Source organism: Periophthalmus magnuspinnatus, chromosome 1, assembly GCF_009829125.3.
Source record: "Periophthalmus magnuspinnatus isolate fPerMag1 chromosome 1, fPerMag1.2.pri, whole genome shotgun sequence".
NCBI lineage: Eukaryota > Metazoa > Chordata > Actinopteri > Gobiiformes > Gobiidae > Periophthalmus > Periophthalmus magnuspinnatus.
The window spans coordinates 4,133,545-4,153,981 of record NC_047126.1 but is presented as its reverse complement, the minus strand read 5'-3'; the positions used below and the strand labels follow the sequence as shown (position 1 = coordinate 4,153,981).

At 39.9% G+C, this 20,437-nt stretch overlaps 1 protein-coding gene across 1 annotated transcript in view; it reads left to right on the top strand.

Annotated features, from left to right (window-relative positions):
• Positions 1-5,833: 5,833 nt before the first annotated feature.
• Positions 5,834-20,437, top strand: part of ptprdb (protein tyrosine phosphatase receptor type Db) — a 131,458-nt gene continuing 116,854 nt past the window's right edge. The window contains exons 1-2 of the mRNA XM_055223646.1: positions 5,834-5,866; positions 6,850-6,889. The gene's annotated coding sequence lies outside the window, so the exon portion shown is untranslated. The remainder of the gene's footprint in view (positions 5,867-6,849; positions 6,890-20,437) is intronic.

Sequence of the window (20,437 nt, the reverse complement as noted above, 5' to 3'; positions counted from 1 at the left end):
GAAACAAGCGAGTGAGGAGGTGGAGGGGCGGGGTCTGGAGGATTAAAGGAGGTGAGGAGGTGAAGGGGCAGGGTCTGGAGGATTAAAGGAGGTGAGGAGATGGAGAGGCGGGGTCTGGAGGATGAAACAAGCGAGTGAGGAGGTGGAGGGGTGGGGTCTGGAGGATTAAAGGAGGTGAGGAGGTGGAGGGGCGGGGTCTGGAGGACGAAAGCAGAGAGTGAGGAGGTGGAGGGGCGGGGTCTGGAGGACTGAAGGAGAGAGTGAGGAGGTGAAGGAGCGGGGTCTGGAGGACTGAAGGAGAGAGTGAGGAGGTGAAGGAGCGGGGTCTGGAGGACTGAAGGAGAGAGTGAGGAGGTGGAGGGGCGGGTTCTGGAAGACGAAACAGGAGAGTTCGGAAGTGGAGGTGAAGGGGCGGGGTCTGGTGGACTAAAGGAGAGAGTGAGGAAGTGGAGGTGAAGGGGCGGGGTCTGGAGGACTGAAGGAGAGAGTGAGGAGGTGGAGGGCGAGGTCTAGAAGTATAAGAAACCCTGTGATTGGTCTAACAAGTATTTCCACTTCAAACTCCACCGCTGCAGCCTGGTGTTCGTAATCACAAACACTTGGCTGTAATCAGGGCAGTTTTTCATGATGTCACCAACTACTTGAAACTGCAGAGGTCACTGGAGGCAGCAGAAAGTTAGATTTAAGCGTTTATTTATTTATTTATTTGACCTGAAAGCTGTAAATTTACCTAGTTTGCGCTAAAGATGCTAAAAAAAAAACAACTGACCAGGAACTGTACAGAATCTAGGACTTGGATGGGAGACTGTTGGGAATTCCAGGTGCCACAGGGAGGCGCTAGTGGCAAAAACTGTCATTGTGTCCTTAAGCAAGACACTTCCCCCACTTTGGCAAGGCGAGGAAAGTTTATTTGTACAGAAAAATTCATACACAAAGTAATTAAAACTGCTTCACAGAATAAGAAAGATGCTAAAATCGCACAGATCAAAACATAAATAATCACAAATAATCATCATAAAATTTACCAAACATGAAAGTGGTGTATGCGTGAGGTGCTGGTGCTGGTGGTCAAAGGGGGTGATGGCGCAGATTAACAGCCTTGTTTCTGTAAGTCTGTCCCAGGGCAGCTGTGGCTAAACTAGCAGGTGACCGCCATCAAGTGTGGAGAGAATGAATAATGCACTACAAAACGTCAAAAAAGCGCTATGGTATTCAAATCCGATGCAATATTATCATTTTTATTATATACAGTGGTCCCTGGTTTATCGCGGGGGTCACGTTCTAAAAATAACCCGCATTAGGTGAAATCCGTGAAGTATCAGCTTTATTTTTTACATTATTCTGTATGTTTTTTGCTGTAAAACCCCTCACCACACACTTTATACACTTTTCTCACACAGGCGTTAACATTTTCTCACATTTCTCTCGTTTAAACACAAAGTTCAAACCTTCGTAGGCGTCTTTGTCGGTGCAGAACGTTTCATCGACATCGTGAGTTTTGTCGGGGAGAAAACAAACTGCAAACGTACAGCACTTCAGAGTCACACTGCGATCCAACGTTTATGTAGATTTGCCTGAACACATTCTGTACTGTAGATAATATTAATAAACTCCAGACAAATACAGGTTTATATTATCAATGAACGCTAATGTCTAAATGTGATTTTAGCGCCAGACAAACAGTTCAACCATGGAATTTGTGATATTATTATTTAGGCTAATATGTGTACATTTAAGAAGTACTTTTTTTTTGTTTTTTGTAGGTCTGTTAATTGCTTCTAACGTAAAGTGAAGAGCTGTTTGGGACCAGCACCACGGGAATGATTTGTGATTCAGTAAAAAATATTGTTTATTTTATTAATGGTCACGAAATAGTTTGGTTTTTGCTTACGGTTTCATTTTAATACAATTTTGTCTCAGTTTAACTTCTCCTCTAACGTTAGCAGCGAGTCCTTTTTGCCATCCTTAGTAAAATAAGAGTCAACGGCCACATTTTGGCGTATTGTGCTTCCCGTGTGCTAAAAGTGCTTGCACCATCACAAGTGTCCCGTACAGTGTGATCTAGCTCCAGCTCCTCTCCTCCTCTCCCGTACACCGCCGAGGCTTTAATTACTTGTGCTGGCCCAGTGCAGGTGAAGCACATTCTCACTAACAAGATGCTCTCGTACCATACCGAGGGTGCAGCGAAAACCCAACTGCAAAACAATACGGTGGAGTGAGGGACTGTACAACACGAGCGCAGTGATGCTCCCAGTGGCATCGCAAAACCAAATATGTGGACAGCCTAAAAAAAAAAACAGGATGCACATTAAGGCTGTGTCTAGGCTATGTGTCCAATCGAAGTTGCAGCTTGAATATCAGACTCAGAATCAGAAGAGTTTTTATCGCCATTGTCAGTGAACAGAGCTGACAGACTAGGAACTTTCATCGGTGATAAAGTGCAACATAAAAACACTGAATAAGCACAAATACGGGCGTGCACACAAAAAAAAGCTTAAAAATACAATAAAATACTTAGAGATAGCTATATACGACGACATCATCAGCTCAATTATCAAAAAAATGGCAAAGGCTAGAATATTTAAAGAGCTTATATTACGCAAACTGGACTCGTGTGAGCTTTAAGTCATGTTCTAATGTTGTTACCTCATCAAAAACAGACCTGGAGTTGTGTTTTGTTTCATTCACACATGTTAAAGTAGCCATTTATTATTAGTGTGTCTTCATTTCCGAAGCTCAAAATGCTCTGTTCCACCTTGTGATGTCATGAAGTGGTAGTTTTCAAGTTAAGTCAGCTCTTTTTTACCTTAAATTCAGTAGAGATTGGCTTTTCCAGATCTGAAATAATCCAAATGATTTCAAAATGAAGACGTGTAGAGTTTAAAAACACTGTTACGGCCAAAGTTCTTGTCATTGTTTGTATTTGTCTATTATGTTTCGTGTGTCCCTGAATCTGTCCCTTTTCCCCAAAGAAATCCTGTCTGTGTGAGCTCTTGTTTTTGATTGGACGACTGTTTTCCCGTCTGGCCAATCCTGGAGCTCACCTGCAGCTGACTCCGCCCATTTAAGACGTTTCAGCTCACCTTCTCAGGGCCGTTTTTGTGTGTCTCTTTTGTCATGTCACTACGGTGGTTGTGACTCTCTGTTTTGAGACACTTGACTGTCAGAACTGAACTGACCCTGTGTTTGTTCGTCAAGATTGTGTTATGTTATTGTAAAATGTGTGTTTTAGTCGAGTTAACCTTTGTTTCTTTTGCTTAAGACCTTGCAAATACCTTCAAGTATTTTAGATTCTTTTTGTTTAGTTTACCTTCTGCAACCCTGCTCATTAAATTACTTCTTACTTCAGCATTTTTCCATTCTGTTTTTTTGTTTTTTATGTTTTTATTACTTCCCTGACCCTAAACAAGCTGGGTCATAACTAGCACTTCCTGTGTTACCTCATGATGACATCACAAGGTGGAACAGAGTGTTTTCAGTTTGAGAGAAGAACCTAAGGGGCCTAAATGTGCAGGGTTTGTGTGTTAAACATGTGTGAATGAAACAAAACACAACTCCAGGTCTGTTTGTGATGACGACATTAGAACATAGATCTGAAAATAGCACAACATGGGCTCTTTAAATATTAGATCGTCCTTAACAAAGATCAAAATATCCAGTGTTTTTATACAGAAATCACGTTTGAGTGTAGTTTAGACCTCTACAAACATGCTCTGAAATGGGATTCTTATATCTAGTTTCCCAAAATGTTAATTATCCTGTGCACTCCCAACAGAATCTTACTTTTTAAACATGTCTCAAATATAATCACACTTTGCAATACTTTTTTTCTCTGTAAAACTGCGCAGCCTTAATTAACATGGAAAATTAATCAAGATTAGAGTAACTACATCCAAATAAATCATAGAACAGAATACTGAATACCTACAGAAACATGTATTTTTTAAAAGTATTTTGTTACATGGTCTAATCAGAGTACTGTGTTCTGAATACTCTGAATACTTTTACACCAACTTGCATTATATTATTACAAACAGCTTGATTTTTTTGTTTTTTTTGCCATGTTTATTATGCATTTATCTATTTTCCTCACTAATACTGTGCAGTTAAAGGTTAAATTACATGATGAAGTACTGCCTAGTATTCCTTTTAATTTAATAAAAACACTACCAAGTGAAAAAGTAACTACACCAGCGCACTTACTCCCAAATTTGTATTCAGAAATAGTATTTTTGGTACATTTATTCAGTTACTTCCCAACGTTAGCTATAAGGTGGAGGTTTTGTGCAGAAAAGCATGTTCTGCTGGTAATTATTTCTTTTTTGTGTGAGAACAGAGAGGCAGTCTTTAATGTATGCTGTCATCATCCTCTCTGGCCTTGTTTAGTAAGTCGGTCAGAAGCTCGCTGCAGGAGTGGTGTAATAGCGCAGACTAGTGGAGAATTGTGGGATAGAAGAGACCTGAGGAGAGCGATTATGATTCATCTGGTGGAAATTAATTAAAACCTTTCAGGGATTTGTCCAATTTTGCATTTTTGTGGAACTGCATTTTATCCACCACTTTTTCCAAATCTCCAAATGAGTAAATAATTAAAGTTCAGAATGTTTTTTAGTCAAGCCAAGTGAGTAAATGTGAAGAGGGCTGAAATGAGTGGGTTTAGATTTGAAACAATACAATGAATGCTTTTTTATTTTATTTTTTATTTTTTATTTATTTATTTATTTATCTATCTATTTATCTATTTATTTTTAATTAATTATTTTTTTTTATTTTATTTATTTATTTATTTGTATTTTATTTATTTTTAATTTATTTATTTATTTATTTATTTATTTTTATTTTTTTTTGAGCAACAGTAAGCTACCCCCATGCACTTTAAATATCCTCAATACCTTCATAGACTTTTTTGCTTTGTTTTTGTAAAGAAAGTAGATTTATGTTGTACTTTATATTAATTTTTTTTGCATTTTTTCAATATAGTGCATGTCTATAATCACTTTTATGAACGAATGCTATGCTATAAAACCATGGAGTAAGAATCGTTTTCGAAAGAGAACCGTGTACTTCACCATAAAGACTATATCGACTTAACTTACAACACATAACAGATGGAACAATCATTTTTGAGGGTCAGTATTTATTGTGGGTATGTTTTATTTGTGTTAGTGGGAAATATTTGGTATATTTTCTGTACTACACTGAGATTTGAGCTGTAGAATTTTGAATAACGAGCTTCTACGACTTTTTATGGTTTAGTTTCAGTATTATCCCTTATCGTCTATATTTACTTCAGCAATATATCGAACTTCAGAATGTGTTATCATGCCAGGCCTACTTCTCCCAGCATTCTTCCACATACTTCCTCCATCTTTTCCCATTCCCTTTTTGCTGAAACGCTCTAATATGTCCTAATGCGACCTTCTGTGGCGGTTTTGTACATGGTGATGTGGCGTGCGCTCCTTCACCTCAGCACCTCATACAGTTTGTCCTGAGCTGTTGTGAAGCCTTAAAAGCCTTAAAAGCTCCCTGTGTACAAGAGCTGAGCCGGAGCCGTTCATTTGACCCGGTCTGCCGCGGCGTTAACTCCAACCACAGCAGAGAACTCAAGCAGGCCTCTGAAGTCAACGTCACAAACACAAAAACGAATGGCATAAAGTGATAAAAGTTGACGCTCGGTTTGGTTTTTGTGAAAGCTTTGTGAGCAGCAAAGACGGCGTTCCTAATCCTTGTCCTCTTCTCTCCTCTCCCCCCCCCCGCCCCCACCCCTCTATCTCTGTTCTCACCTGCAGGAGAATTCTAGAGGGATTTCTTGTTCTTTCGATCCTCAAGAATGAAGCGACACGGCGGGCCTGTGTACTAAAAACAGGTATGTTTTTAAATATCACATCGACCTTTAAAGAGCACACGTACAGCATAAAGTGTCAGGAGGAGCAGATTCTCGTCCGTGCGATTTGATAAATGCAGCTAAAACGGCTGCGCGGAGTCTCCTGAGCAGGTCATCAACGCTCAGGCAAAATAAAGACGAGTCCTGAACTCTTTGGAGGGAGATGTGCTCTGCGGGATGGAGCGGGTGAGCCACGAGATGAAAGTTTAACCAAAGAAGAGGTTTGGTTCTAAAGAGGCTGTAGCAGAGGTGCAGGGGGCTCCACGCAGACAGACACACAGACACGACAAGACACAGCAGCAGTCCCCAGCTGTTTTTAAAAACGCTGCCTCTGATACATTATTGAATATGCAGCGCCAACGCATCACTGAGCTTTCCTCTCATGTTAGTGCTGCCACAGTTTGCATAGCGTCACTGTTCTAAATATAAAGCATTCGCTCACCCCTCTTTGGTTTGTTAAATGATGCAGAGGCTGCACGTAGGCCGCTCTGAGTGGCACTTTTAGTTTTATAAAGCAGGCCAGACTAGACTCTGGAAACATCAAAAAGACTATTAATCAAAGTTAGAAGAAGAGTTTGAGAGCACAGAGGGGTGAGACGCTGCTACTGCAAAGTGAGAAAGAATGTGAAAGGGCGGGGCTTACGGTGCGTTTTTTTAAAATATTTGCGCAGTTTATATCAGTTTTTTAAAAAGTACATGAAAAGCGCAGTGATTTTAAGCAGCGTTGGAGAGTTGAAATTCCACGTTTTGGCCGACAGGTGGCAGCAGAGTGGCATATCCAGCTGGCATCTTCCTGTTCCATTCTTGATTGTGTCATTTTACCTGCAAATCTCTTTCCATTTATCTCTGTTTTCCACCCAGGACAGATTTTACCGTAAGTGATAGCCCCCGGCCACGAAAGTCGTTTTTGTTAATGGATCAATCTGAGCGCTCGAGAAACACTTCCTGCCTTGTCTCTTTTGCAGATCCCTCTTTCACACTTGAGTTTCCGAGCCATGCACAAAGGTAAGTTTATACATCTGCTGAAACGGTACAAGTTTGAGTGAACGTGTGGTTTTCGCAGACAGCTGTGACCAGTGCTGCCAGGCCTGCTTCATCTATATTCAGCTGTGTATGGAGATGTATGACAGATGTTGTAACGACATGATTAGCCCTCTGGCTGCCAATAGCTTAGTGTAATGTTGCTATAGTGATTGTGTGAGCGCCGGGGAGGCCAGAGTGGATCCGAGGGGGAGGAATAGGAAATGAAGTGCTGCGGGCCTGTGTGCTCCTGTATCAGATGTGCAGAGGAGGGGGTGTGCTTTTTTTTAATGTTTATTTATTTGCATGTTCGAAGAGACTCTGCTGAGTATAATTAGGAGTTTGATCAAGATAACGCAGTCAATCACACACACACACAAAAAAAGGAACTCAGATATTATAGATGGGTGTGAGAGAGAGAGCACAGGCAGTTATTGCGTGGGTGCAGAATGCGAGCGGCTCCTTGTTCGTATCACCTATCGCTGAAGTTGTCACGTTGCAGAGCTGTTACAAGCTAAGAAGTGCCCTTTGGCTTTCTGACGCCAGGGACGAGATCCACTGCTCACTTTGACATTCCCGTCTTAACATCCTTCTGCTCTGTTTCGGAACTATTTTTTTTCCCTCACTGCAAATATTCAGAGCGGTAAAGTGGATAATTACACTACAAATGCTTAAGTGTAGTTAAGTTCCACTCCTCAAAAACAGACCTGGAGTTGTGTTTTGTTTCATTCACACATGTTTGAGTAACTTTATTATTAGTCTGTTACATCTCCAAAGCTCAAAATGTGTTCTGTTCCACTTTATGATGTCAAATACACTGCCTGGCCAAAAAAAAAAAGTCTCCACCTGGATTTAACTAAGCAAATAAGTTGAGGTTGCTGCAGTTGGTCCGGTCTAGGTTCAGCAGAATGAGGTCAGCTGACACCTGAATATACTGAATGACCAGGTTGTTCCATCAGTGGATTTGTTCTTCCCTGATGGCACGGGCGTATTCCAAGATGACAACGGCAGGATTCATCAAAGAGTGGATCAGGAGCATGAGTCATTTTCACACATGGATTGTCCACCACAGAGTCCAGACCTTAACCCCATTGAGAATCTTTGGGATGTGCTGGAGAAGCTTTGAGCAGCGTCAGACTCGACCATCATCAATGCAACATCTTGGTGGAAAATGAATGCAACACTGGATGGAAATAAATGTTGTGACGTTGCAGAAGCGAAATCAAAACAATGCCACAGCGAATGTGCGACATAATCAAAGTTAAAGGCAGAACAACCAAATATTAGAGTGTGTGACCTTTTTTTTGGCCAGGCAGTGTGGGTGTAGTGTAGTGTTGGTTGTCAAGTTAACATCTACATTTCACCTTTAGTTCATGAAAGATTGGGAATTCCAGGTGAGTGTTTTCTGTTTGAGAGAAGAACTAAAACTAAATCTGCAGGTTTGTGTGTTAAACATGTGAATGAAACAAAACACAACTCCAGCTAAGGTGGTTCTAGCTCAAGACCACGGAGATAGATCCCTGGACACATGACTGGACGCCCATTACTCCACACGACTTGCCCCGGTTTCATTGAGGGGTGGGTCAAATGCAAAGGACAAATTTCTCTACAGCCACAATAAAAATGTACCAAGAATATTACAATTATTCGGACTGAACTTGAGTTTTCATGTGGTTAGATGCACTGGTCTGATACTTGTTATGGCAGCATTAATACTTCCAAATATCAATTCAGCTGATACCGAGTTTGGACAAACAAACCAATAAATGTAACTATTTACTGTTCGTAGTTGATCCAGAAAGTCTCAATGTTTGTCTTGCTACTTTAGAGATAAGTAACTGCACACAACACGTTTGGATCTGTTTTGTCTTATTTTATTTGTGTTTAAAGTAAATAAAAGCTGTTATTAGTCTCTACTTAAAGCCATATTGACAGTATCAGATCTGAAAAGGCTGGATCGCCGCTTCTCTAACGACGTCTTTGTAAAGTTACCATCATTTAAGACGGAAACTTTATCGCCCTTAACTTTCTTTAAGCGCTTTCTGTTTTTTTCCCCCTCATATTGTTTCACGTTGGCCTCGTTTAGAAGGTACCCGTTTAATAAATGAACACACTAATGTCAGCCGCTCTTTCTCCTGGCAGTTCATTAAGACGTAATGTACAAATGAAACGGCTTGTGTCAAACGTGAACGCAAACACAAAAGAAACACTTGACAGTATGCATTTAAACCGCTATGTTTTAATGATGCCGGTATAAACATTATTCTATCCCACTCCTCATAACAGTCTGAAGGTTTGTGGCGTGCGGCGTCTGCAGAAAGAGCAACCTGATGTGCGTGAATTTATGTGATTTAGCGAGAATATGTGGCTACTTATACATGAAAATTACCAGATCAACTTATCGTTCAATGTATTTTCGTTTTTTGCGTGTACATTTTTGTTATTTTAGCTGTAATATGATCAGATTTGAGCAGCAGACGGTTGAATAAGTCACTTCTATGGCCAATTATTGCTTCATTTTGCTGTTTATTTGCTGCAGCTCAGGGTTTTTTTTAATGATATTGTCTGTTTAAAAAAGATTTACTGTGATTATCTTGCTGTATTGTTATTGTTATTGTGTCTGTGGCGTAAAGTTGTTTCACTATTATCATTTTTTGTTATGTATTTCTGTTTTTTTTATATATATAGCAGTAAATTAAGCTTCAAGATGTGTTATCGTGACAGGCCTAGCTACGCATTTATGACTCATTTGAAGTATTTAAGTAGGTTTTGTGCATGTAGAGTCGAGATGAGCCACATATGACAAAGAGCAGACGGAGCAAGTTTTATATTCCAGTGTCCAGTGTTATAAAGTGTATTTTAGTACAGATAACAATAACAATTAGCACTTAATAATATAATACAATACAATACAATCCCCTACAGGGACACAACACAACTGTTACATACACAAATACATTTTTATACATTCATATATCCTCACAGACACACACACACACACACACACAAATACCCATACAAGTACAAATCAATAAACAATATGAAAAAAGATGTAAAAAAATTAATAAAAATTGATAAATAGATAAATAAATAATAAAATAAAAATACAAAAATACAAAAAAAAATTATGTTATATAAAAAAATAAAATGTAAATAAATAAAAAAATAAAATAATGTTTTTAGTAGCTCCGTATTGGTCACCATCAGCCCGTCTCCACTGTACATTTGTCACTAAAAATATTTGAAGATAAGCCACGCTCCAGATTAGACATTATTTATATTCTCTACTTTCATTATAAAGTTCTGTTATAGTAGTTTTCGTTGTAATAAGTTACTAATAATTATCTGTGTTGTATAACACATCTCAGTTACATGTTTTATTATAATTTTCACCTTTATGATCTACGTGATTTTTACTTTATTATTACTTTGATTTCTGTTCTGGAGTTTCAATGAAAACGTGATTATGTTCTACTTTATGATGATTTTGATGATTATTTTCAGTTCCTAAAAGCAGGAATTATACAGGAATTATGAGATTGCAGCAAATTTACTTGCTCAGACAGACTTTAGGAGCAGATGCATCTTCCGTACAGACGTTCAGCTCTAACTTAAACATTAAAAAAAAAGCTCTTGTTTTGTCACTGAAAAAAAAAAGGTAAGGCAAGTTTATTTGTACACCACAATTGGTACACAAAGTAATTCAAAGTGCTTTACGGAATAAGAAAGACATTAAAATCACACAAATCATGTCCGCTTCTTCAGTTTTAGTCAGATTACTGCTGGACACTGCCTTATATCGGTCTCGATTGAGGAGCTAACGACACTGAAGCTAACACACTTATTGTTTACATTTTGTTTTCTTGGCCAGGTCTAATGAGCTACATTAAGCGAGAACTGCGCCTGACTCATATTTTGCATATTAAGCGTAATCATTCAGATGCCTAATGGCTGCTCTCACGCCTATTAGCATACGAGCTAACCCTGTCAAATCAGCTTTTTGTCCAGTTGACAGATTTTAATTTTTCTTTTTACTATGGATCATACCTGGACGAGTGAGGGATTACGCAGACAGTGATTAAAACAATTCATCCCTGCAGTTCTAGTGGATACTAATGACTTTCTGTACCTGTTACTTTCCAAATTAATTAATAACAAAACGAAAATTGAAAAAACAACAACAATATTCTATCATTGTCACGCTGACTTTTAGTAATTTTGCTTAACCCTGTGTAAAACCTTTTCCCAGTGCAGGCAATTAAAATGTTCAGCTCTTTATACTTTTATTATTCAACCTAGTTTCCACATTGTGATGTGCAAAGCTTCTTCACGCCTGGAATACGACTGAACTTGACGCCACCTCCTCGTGTCCCCCTCTGTCTTCCGCCGCCTCTCGGCCTGTGCGCGCCGGCTGGGTCTCAGTGTGCGTAAAGTCTATTGCCTCATTAGCCGTTCCATTTCTGGGTCATCCGTTGCCCTGTTCCCACCACGTCTTGGATGGCGCCTTCACGTGAGTCATATCTGCTAATTAGGATGGTCCAAGACGGCCACACACACTCCAGTAGTTAGTGCGGAGCTTAACGTGGCGTACAGCACTAATGGGATTATGACTGCTGAGCGTCCCAGTCACTATTCTTCATGTTCTTCAAGGAAACGACTTCAGCTGTATGAGATTCGTCCGTGGTTTGTTGAAGTTTGGGTCCTTATTCGTGCTATGTATGATGTATTCTGAGTATTGCCATGATATTAAACTTCAAACTTGATGCTACGACAACGTCACGTACTGATTTTGACAACACAACGGGAAAATAATCCATACATTGTCCTGTCACGATAATCACTATATTGATTTATCGACAGAACACAATTTTTGGGGGGTTTTCTTTGCACTTCTAGGAAATTTTTGCTTATTTTTTAGCTGTATGATAAGATTTAAGCTGTGAAATCGTGTATAAATCACTTCTATGACTCATTACAGATGCAAACTAACGACTAAACCGTTTCATTCTGCTGTTTATTTATTGCAGCTCATGATTTTTTAACAATATAGTTTTTGTGGTTTAAATCTGCTCTTGGGTTTTTGTGTCAGTGGTGTAAATTAACTTGAATATTATCGTTTATCGTCTATTTTGACTTCAGCGATATATCAACCTTCAAAATGTGTTATTGTGACAGCATAAAATAATAGTTAGATCTTAAAAAACAGTGAAAAACAGAACTAGTTAAACAATTTGCAGTGATCCAAAGTTATTCCGCACCTACATTATGCATTCAGAACATCCTGGTTACTCACCGCGATGAGTTTATAAGCACTTTTCACAATTTTTTTTCTTTATTTGTCAGGGACCGTGTACAAATTCATTAATGTTACTAAAAGAAAAGATGATTTGTACCAGATTTAGCTACAGCTGCTTTCCAGGTGCAGTCCCTGGGCAGATGAACACACATTAAAATACACATTTCATTACAATTACATTATAAATCTAACATTTTATCATTAACATTAACAGAAAATACAATAAAATGTCCCCAAGTCCAGTAGTATGTGTTTTCTACAGTCCAAACCAATATAAAAAGTCAATTATGTGCAGGTTTTTACAGTGAACCTTACAAATTAATTAGACAAGTTTGATTATCTAAAATGCACTTTTTCCAAATTTCTAGTAAAATTATTCAAATGTACAGATAATTTGAGCCTGTCTGGAGCTGATTCCACTGTTTGATGGTCTGAAATGAAAAGGCGACTCTGAATTGAAATTGCATAGTTCCAAAAAAGATCCTCGGCCTTTGCTCAGAGACCAAGTGGATCGGGGAGTTTGTTCAGAACAGAAGTTTTAAAAAGGTTTTTCAATGTAGGTGGAGCTGCATTATTAATAATTCTGAATACAAAATCAAATTGACGTAGCTGAACATTTTATATTTACTTAGGGTATTACAGCTGTGATAACAAAGAGGTTTCACACAGTTTGGCCATGACAGTAAAGCTAACAACAGCTAGCATGCTAACACTCTGCACTTCCTGATTATCAGACAGTACAGTTTCTAATTCAATGTAGACATCACTCAGCAAACAATTTTTGACCTCAAGAGCTGCTTATACAATAAACTAATAACTATAATCTGTACTGGGCTCAAATATAAAGGGAAAAAAATCTGAAGCCGGGCCTTTAATAGTAACATGTGGATTTATATTAATTCAAACTATCAGATCAAATCCTTTCTAAAACTACGGTCACATTTTTATATTGTACTTTTCCACCTGAGCCAGTCACACACACATAAAAATAATAAGTAAAACTATTCAGGAAAGATCAGAATTTCTCTGTCGTAACTTCTGACAGGAGGGACCAAAAAGACAGAACTCAGGGAAAGGTTTAACACTCTTTATTTACAAAGTGCAAAGTGCAAAACGACGGTAGATCAATCGGTGAGTCGAGGGCGGGGTGTTTGCCGCGGTCCAGTGGTAGAGCGAGAGCAGCAGAGTCTGAGACGGGACGGACAGTACCTGTAGAGAAGAGCAGGGTCGGAGGCGGGAGAGCTGAGCGTGTCCAGGGAGCGGGATCTGGCGAGGAGCAAAAGTATCCAGTTTAGCAAAGTCAAAAAGCGCAAAAACACAGAGATACACGGACGATCTGGCGCTGAGTGTCGTGTCCTGGCTCCTCTTATCCTCTCCAGGTGCAGCTGATTGTAGATTAGCTCCAGGTGTGTGTGGGAGGAGCCAAGATCTCCGCCCCAGCTCCAGGCTCAGACACAGAAGGGAGGGGAAAAAGAAGAAAAAAAAGGACAGGACCGACAGGGATCATGACGTTCTCTTTTTTCAGAATTGATACTTGTCCAAAAAAGTATTTAATTAACTAGTATTTTGGTATGACTTTGTGAGAATCCTAGCAATACTACGTTTCATTTTATGTTCTTGGCAGGACTGAGGCACTGGGGTTACGTGTTTTGCCTGTACGAACTGGGAAAACCATCGACTCGACTTCTGTAACGCGTCGTACCAAAGCTACGAAAACAACGCTTAGTGGTTTTTGGGACAGACAAATAAAACAATTAATCAACCATCCGAGCGTTGAAGCTATGTTTTACTCAAAAACATGGTTGGTACTAAGCAAATAGCAACGAAATGGAACAAAAACATATGCAATTTTCGAAACCTTAACCACCCTGTAATCACTGTCAGCGTCGGACTAAACTTCGTCTGTGTGTTTTGGTTGTTTTTTTTTTTACCTCAAAAGTGTTGCTCTGCGTTGTGTCCTTAGCTGCACGCACACATTCACCTCTCTGTCTCTGTGACCACTGCATTTCATCACCTCATTTCAAAGCCATATTACCCATAACCATTTTATCCACACTCTGTTTACTGCGTAGGTAATGGAGATATCGACGGCAGAGAGCAGGGTCTGTGCAGCAGGGAAGCGGGTGACGGCTGTGGCTCTGTGCGGTATCTGCGGCGTTACATATTGTGTCGTAGTAAGGCGTGGGAAAGAGAGTCCCGTGGAAGGCGAAAAGCTTAAATACCAGGCGACACTAGCGCGCATAGACACACACTGTGGATTAGGACGGGGATTACGGAGGCATAGCTGTAAAACAGGCAGAGACAGATCAGTGTCGTACTCCATAAGCACACATGTTGTATGCTGTGTATTAGAGGACTAAAGTACAAGGCAGACCGTGAGGTGACTTTGGACCTTCACAGAGGAGTGTGACAGTTCAGTAGAGCAGGAAAGAAGATTTTGGACTTAAAGAAAAAAAAGACACGAAGGTGAAAGTGAAGATTTAAAGCCTGAATGCCTGATTTCACTTCTGCAGAGAATTTACAAGGTTTGCTCTGTCAAATAGCAACGGGCAGATCAATACCAAACATGAATTTATATCAATACTAAACAAAGTATTGAAAAGTTTTGATGCTCATGGAAAAATATTGATGCTTAAAATGTCTCCAATTGTTTATATTTGAGTAAATCTGCTCATATATTTTTTGTGATCAAGTTTTTATCCAAGTATTGTTTTCAACTGCAGCTATACAGATTACAGTCCAGTTACATTTTCCCTCTTTTATTAGTAATAATAATAAATACACAGTAAAGACAAAATAAATACAAAAAGAACCCCATAGAAATAATGCAATGTCTGCACTTATATTTCATGTTTTGATCAGTTCACTTTGAGGGAGGACAAAGAAATTGACGCTAAGGTAAAATTAAGGAGTTTCAATGCGTTTTAACGTAAAAGTCATTGGTATAGATTGATATATTATTATAGTATTACGTGCCCAGACCTTTCTGTGTGGAGTTTGCATGTTCTCCGTGTACCTGGGTTTCCTTCGAGCGCTCTGGTTTCCCCCGTCAACCGAAAACATCCATCCATCCATTTTCTTCCACTTATCCGGGGTCGAATCGCGAGGGCAGCAATCTAAGCAGGGACTCCCAGACTTCCCTCACCTCAGTCACGTCCTCCGGCTCCTCCGTCGGGACCCCAAGACGTTCCCACACCAGCCGAGACACGTATTCCCTCCAGCGTGTCCTGGGTCTTTCCTGGGGCCTCCTCCCGATGGAACAACGCACATCCAAAACACACACCATCGATAAAATCCTCCAGCTAAAGTCGTCCTGACCAAACCTAGCAACGCGATCACGGAGATGTGTCCTCAGCCCACTGCTCCGGAAGAGACGTCCCAGTGGCATTGAAGGACACAGAGGAGACATTAAACCTGCACCTTATTACTTAGTAGCTGATCTAAACAAAAATAACACTACTACCACCTAGCACTAAAGAGTATGTTCATTATCAGTTCATGTGCACTATTATAGATGTAGTCGACTTGTTCTTGTGTTTTACAGCTGCATTTTTCCATTTGTATTATTCATGCATTAGTCAAACCCACCTCAAGCCCATAGCTACTGAAAATAAGCAGCAGGTAATGAATATATATAAATATATATTAGCTCTCTTGGGTTAAATCAGTTTTTCACAGCTATGCAAAGCGTCTTCTCTGCCAAAGGCCCAAAGTTGCCAGGACAGACTCCAATCACCCGGAGCGCCGAAAGGAATGGGCAGGATAAAATGAATTCGTATTTGATAGGTTCAGAATGTAGCATATAATCTAAGTCTTTTATTAAATACCTTCCCGTGACAATCCCATCAGACTGAGTTTTACATTAGTACACCAAGTCGCTCTTCCTCGTTCCTATTTTTATTCTTTCAATTGTTCTGCCCGTTCCAGTCCATTACTCCATTTAGTGTGACTCCTAACTTACCTCCTCTCCTTTCTCTGCAGCAAAGTCGGCGGCTCGTATTGTGTTAATCTTATGTAAATTGAACACAGGCGCTGCTCAGGAGGACTGTGATTAACGCCGGTGTCTTGCTCGCACTTGTTCAGAACGGTCTCAACCTCGCACAAATGAATCTAAGTTTCTTTTTTTGTTTTGTTTTTTGCAGAGGACAGATATTACATGAAAGATGAGATGAACCGTATCCACTCCTGGCTTAGACGTGTTGTGTCACTGCCATGAGTTTATCTGTTGACAGGACTAGTCTTAAAACAATCGCGTGATTCAGTGAAAAAGACTTCCCCCCCCCGGAGCAAAGGCACTTGAGGATGTTAGCGGTGAGGAATCTTGAAGGTTGAAACTGGAAACTTTGAGGTTGTGGAGCTGGCTGTCAAAATTAGACACATTTTGAAGTGCGATATAAGTAAATATAGGAGATAAATGATAATATGGAAACAAATTTATGCCACTGACGCAATAATAAGAGCAGATTTGAACCACAAAAGCTATTCTAAATGTACAATATTATATTAAAAAACATGGTAAAAGACTAAATTAAATCTGTCAACTGGACAAATTGTTGTAAGAGTGAAGACGTTTAGCCGCTTCTTCAGTTCTGGTCAGATTACTGCTGGACTCTGCCTTATATCTGTCTGAAGGGAGGGGCTGACTACACTGAAACTGTAAACATCTATTGTCTTCAGTTTCAGCTTAAATGACCCTATTCAACCTTTAACGACTCTTCTCTTTGTTTTGGGCCTGAGATCGGTGAGAGATTATGTCTCAGGCCTCCAAGGATTCTCTTTCCTGACAAAAATACTTCTTTAACTCTCCTCTCAAACCATTTCTTTTCTCTGGCTCAAATCTGAACCTCATTATCTTCAAAGTAGTGTTTAGTGTCTTTGAGATGTAGATGTACAGCAGACTGTGGTCCTGAGCTGCTCTCACGCCGGTGTTGGTTCATTCTCTTATGGATCGGTTGTTTAGTTTCTCCAGTGTAACGCTCACTGCTCTCTTCACTACACTAAACGGAGTAGACCACATTACTTTGTTTGTGGCTCGGGGTTTTGTCCTTTGGGTGAACTAGTTTTTGTCTTAAAGTGTTTGTAGGTTTGAAATATATATACAAATATATAAAAAAACATGAGCTGCAGTAAATAAACAGCAGAATGAAACACTTTAGTTGCTGTTTTGCATCTGTAATGAGTCATACAAGCTATTAGCTATTAGAAGTTATTAGCTTGGTGAAAATTTTAAGTGGTTTTAGATCATCATGAACTAGTAATCCATATAAAGAATCTACAGAACGCAAAAAAACCCATACATGTCACATAGTTATCCCACTGTATCACACGTCTGTACAAGTGAACTGTGCCGTTTTGTTAAGGTCGTCATGTTTTGGTTGTTTATGGTTTATAAATTTCCACGCAGATCTGGAGCCGTGCTTGTAAATGTCTTGTGTCTGCGCTCATGTACTCGTGTGCAGAGCCTCAGTGGTCCTTGGGCAAGATACTTCTCCCTGCTTGCCTTCGGTATTGAAGTACATTGATTTATGTATGAATAACAATGTGTTGTGTGAGAGCAAACACGGCACGATGCTGTTATGAAAAGTTCGTGTCTATCTTTGTATCTATCTGATTTTTCTGTCTAAATAAGATGCATAAAATTCTAACTTTTACTTAATTAACTTCATTCTTGATATGATTAAAATAGATTCAAATATTGGTCATTTTCAGATTCTAAACTGTGACGTCGTCCTAATCCCAGATGGAGGCAAGAGCCAGATTTTTCTATTAATAATGACATTGTACTTTGCCATGAAAATATCCAAAAGGTAAATCCACAAATCCCAAGAACTCACTGTATTATAACATCATGATTAATATATGAATATGAATCCATTTTTAACCCGTGATCTCGATTCAAAATTAATTCTATTTGACCAAAAAACAACAAAAAACAAACAAAAAAACAACCGGGCTTCACTGATCACAACACCTAATCATTATTTATTTATTTTTTCCGCCATTTACATTGTCTGTATCTTCTTTTCTCACTTACCAATTACTAGTACTAATATTTTCCTCTGTCGTTCCCACTTTACCACCTTCCAAAAACACGGAAATATCACAAACGCACACACACACCATTGTAAATAGCTGTTTTATCACCACTTTTCACCGTTGTATATGACTGCTCACTATGTTTGTCTGTCTTGCATTAAATAAATAAAATTAAATATAAAGAATTCAATTAGACCTTCGCCATTAGCCGCTATTCTCTCTGTGCTCGGCGTCGTCTTCCTGCTTGATTTCGATTACCGTTTTCCAACAAACACAAACCCAAATCTTACACAAGTGTCTCCAGCGAATGTGAAAATGACACCGCCAACTCTGACTCCTCCCTCCTCCTTCACTTGGATGTATTAGTCAGCGCTGAGGAGCTGGTCTGAATCTCAAAACGACTCGCTTGTAACGTACGAAAGAGATTGTCATATTCGGTCACATTTTGGTCGCGCACAATCCGACTCCCCGTCCTCACCCGGTCACCGCACATCTGTCACCAGTCGCGTCTCACTGTAGGTCCACCCGCCATCCCATCTTCCCCTGTCACATCCCATCATCAACCCCCTGCCTGCTGTCTTCCTTTCATATATCGACGCATATTCTCCCATCCTCTTCCACTACGCTGAAATATAGAAGTAGCAATTTGCCAATCTCCCTGCGCGTTATGACACACACGCTCCAGCACAAGCGCAGGCATCCAGACCACGAGAGCTGCGGCGGTGGATAATGAGAGATAATTGGCTATTGTACGCTCGCCCTCAGCAGCAGGAACCAATCACAGTGACAGGCACTTCTCCCTGACCCGTGTGGTGTGAGTGTGTGTGTGTGTGTTTACCATAAAGGGCTGTGTGTGTAAAGCTCTCATTTATTTATTTTCGCTGTCTGCCTTTGTTGCCTCTGCAGACATAATTGGCAGTCAATAGAATGTTCTCTTTGTAGTTTAAATCTGCTTTGTGAGTTAATGTAAACCCCAGAATGTATGTCGGTGAACTCAGAGTTTTTGAAGGAACATATTGAGTTAAAGAATCTATATGTGTGTGTGTGTGTGTCGGCCGATATGATGTGTATTGATCTATAACGTGCATTGTGTTGTGCGTCTTGATTGGCTGTTGGACTGTAGACCATTGTGTTGTGCGTCCTGATTGGCTGTTGGACTGCAGACCATTGTGTTTTGTGCGTCCTGATTGGCTGTTGGACTGTAGACCATTGTGTCGTGCGTCCTGATTGGCTGTTGGACTGTAGACCATTGTGTCGTGCGTCCTGATTGGCTGTTGGACTGTAGACCATTGTGTCGTGCGTCCTGATTGGCTGTTGGACTGTAGACCATTGTGTTTTGTGCGTCCTGATTGGCTGTTGGACCGTAGACCGTTGTCCATCAGTCTCCTCCGTGCCGTGTCTCCTGTACAGTCCAGAAAGACAAATTTACATAAATGTTCGATCGCGGTGTGACTCTGAAGTGCTGTACGTTTGCAATTTGTTTTCTCCCCGACAAAACCCACAATGTCGATGAAACGTTCCGCACCGACAAAGACGCCTACGAAGGTTTGAACTTTGCGTTTAAACGAGAGAGAAATGTGAGAAAATGTTAACGCCCGTGTGAGAAAAGTGTATAAAGTGTGTGGTGAGGGGTTTTACAGACAAAAACATACAGAATAGATGGCTACTTCGCGGATTTCGCCTATCACGGGTTATTTTTAGAACGTAATGAGGGACCACTGCAGCTGGGATGTGATCACCATACTCCAGGTTACAGAGGTCCAACCAGGATTAAACTATATTTGCCTTTTTAATAATATGAAAGTATAGACCCAAGAAGAAAATAATGCCCCTGTGTTACATTTCTATTGACTCAGACTTTTACAGCACTCTTACTTTAATATGTGGCACATTAACAGTAAGAGGCAAGGTAAGGCAAGTTTATTTGTAAGGTAAGTGCTTTTCAAGGTGCTTTACAGAATAAGAAAGTCACTGAAATCACAATAAAATAAATCAAAACATAAATAATCATCATAAAATTAACATTAAAGGAGAAAAGTGCAGAATAAAAACTTAAGAGAATGTGCCAGCGCTGTCAGAAGAGCAGCTCGGGACCCCAGTCTGCTGTGCATCTCCATCTTAAAGACACAAACCACTTCTTTGAAAACAGTGAGGTACAGATATTAGCCAGAGAAAAGGAATGGTTTGAGAGGGGAGTTAAA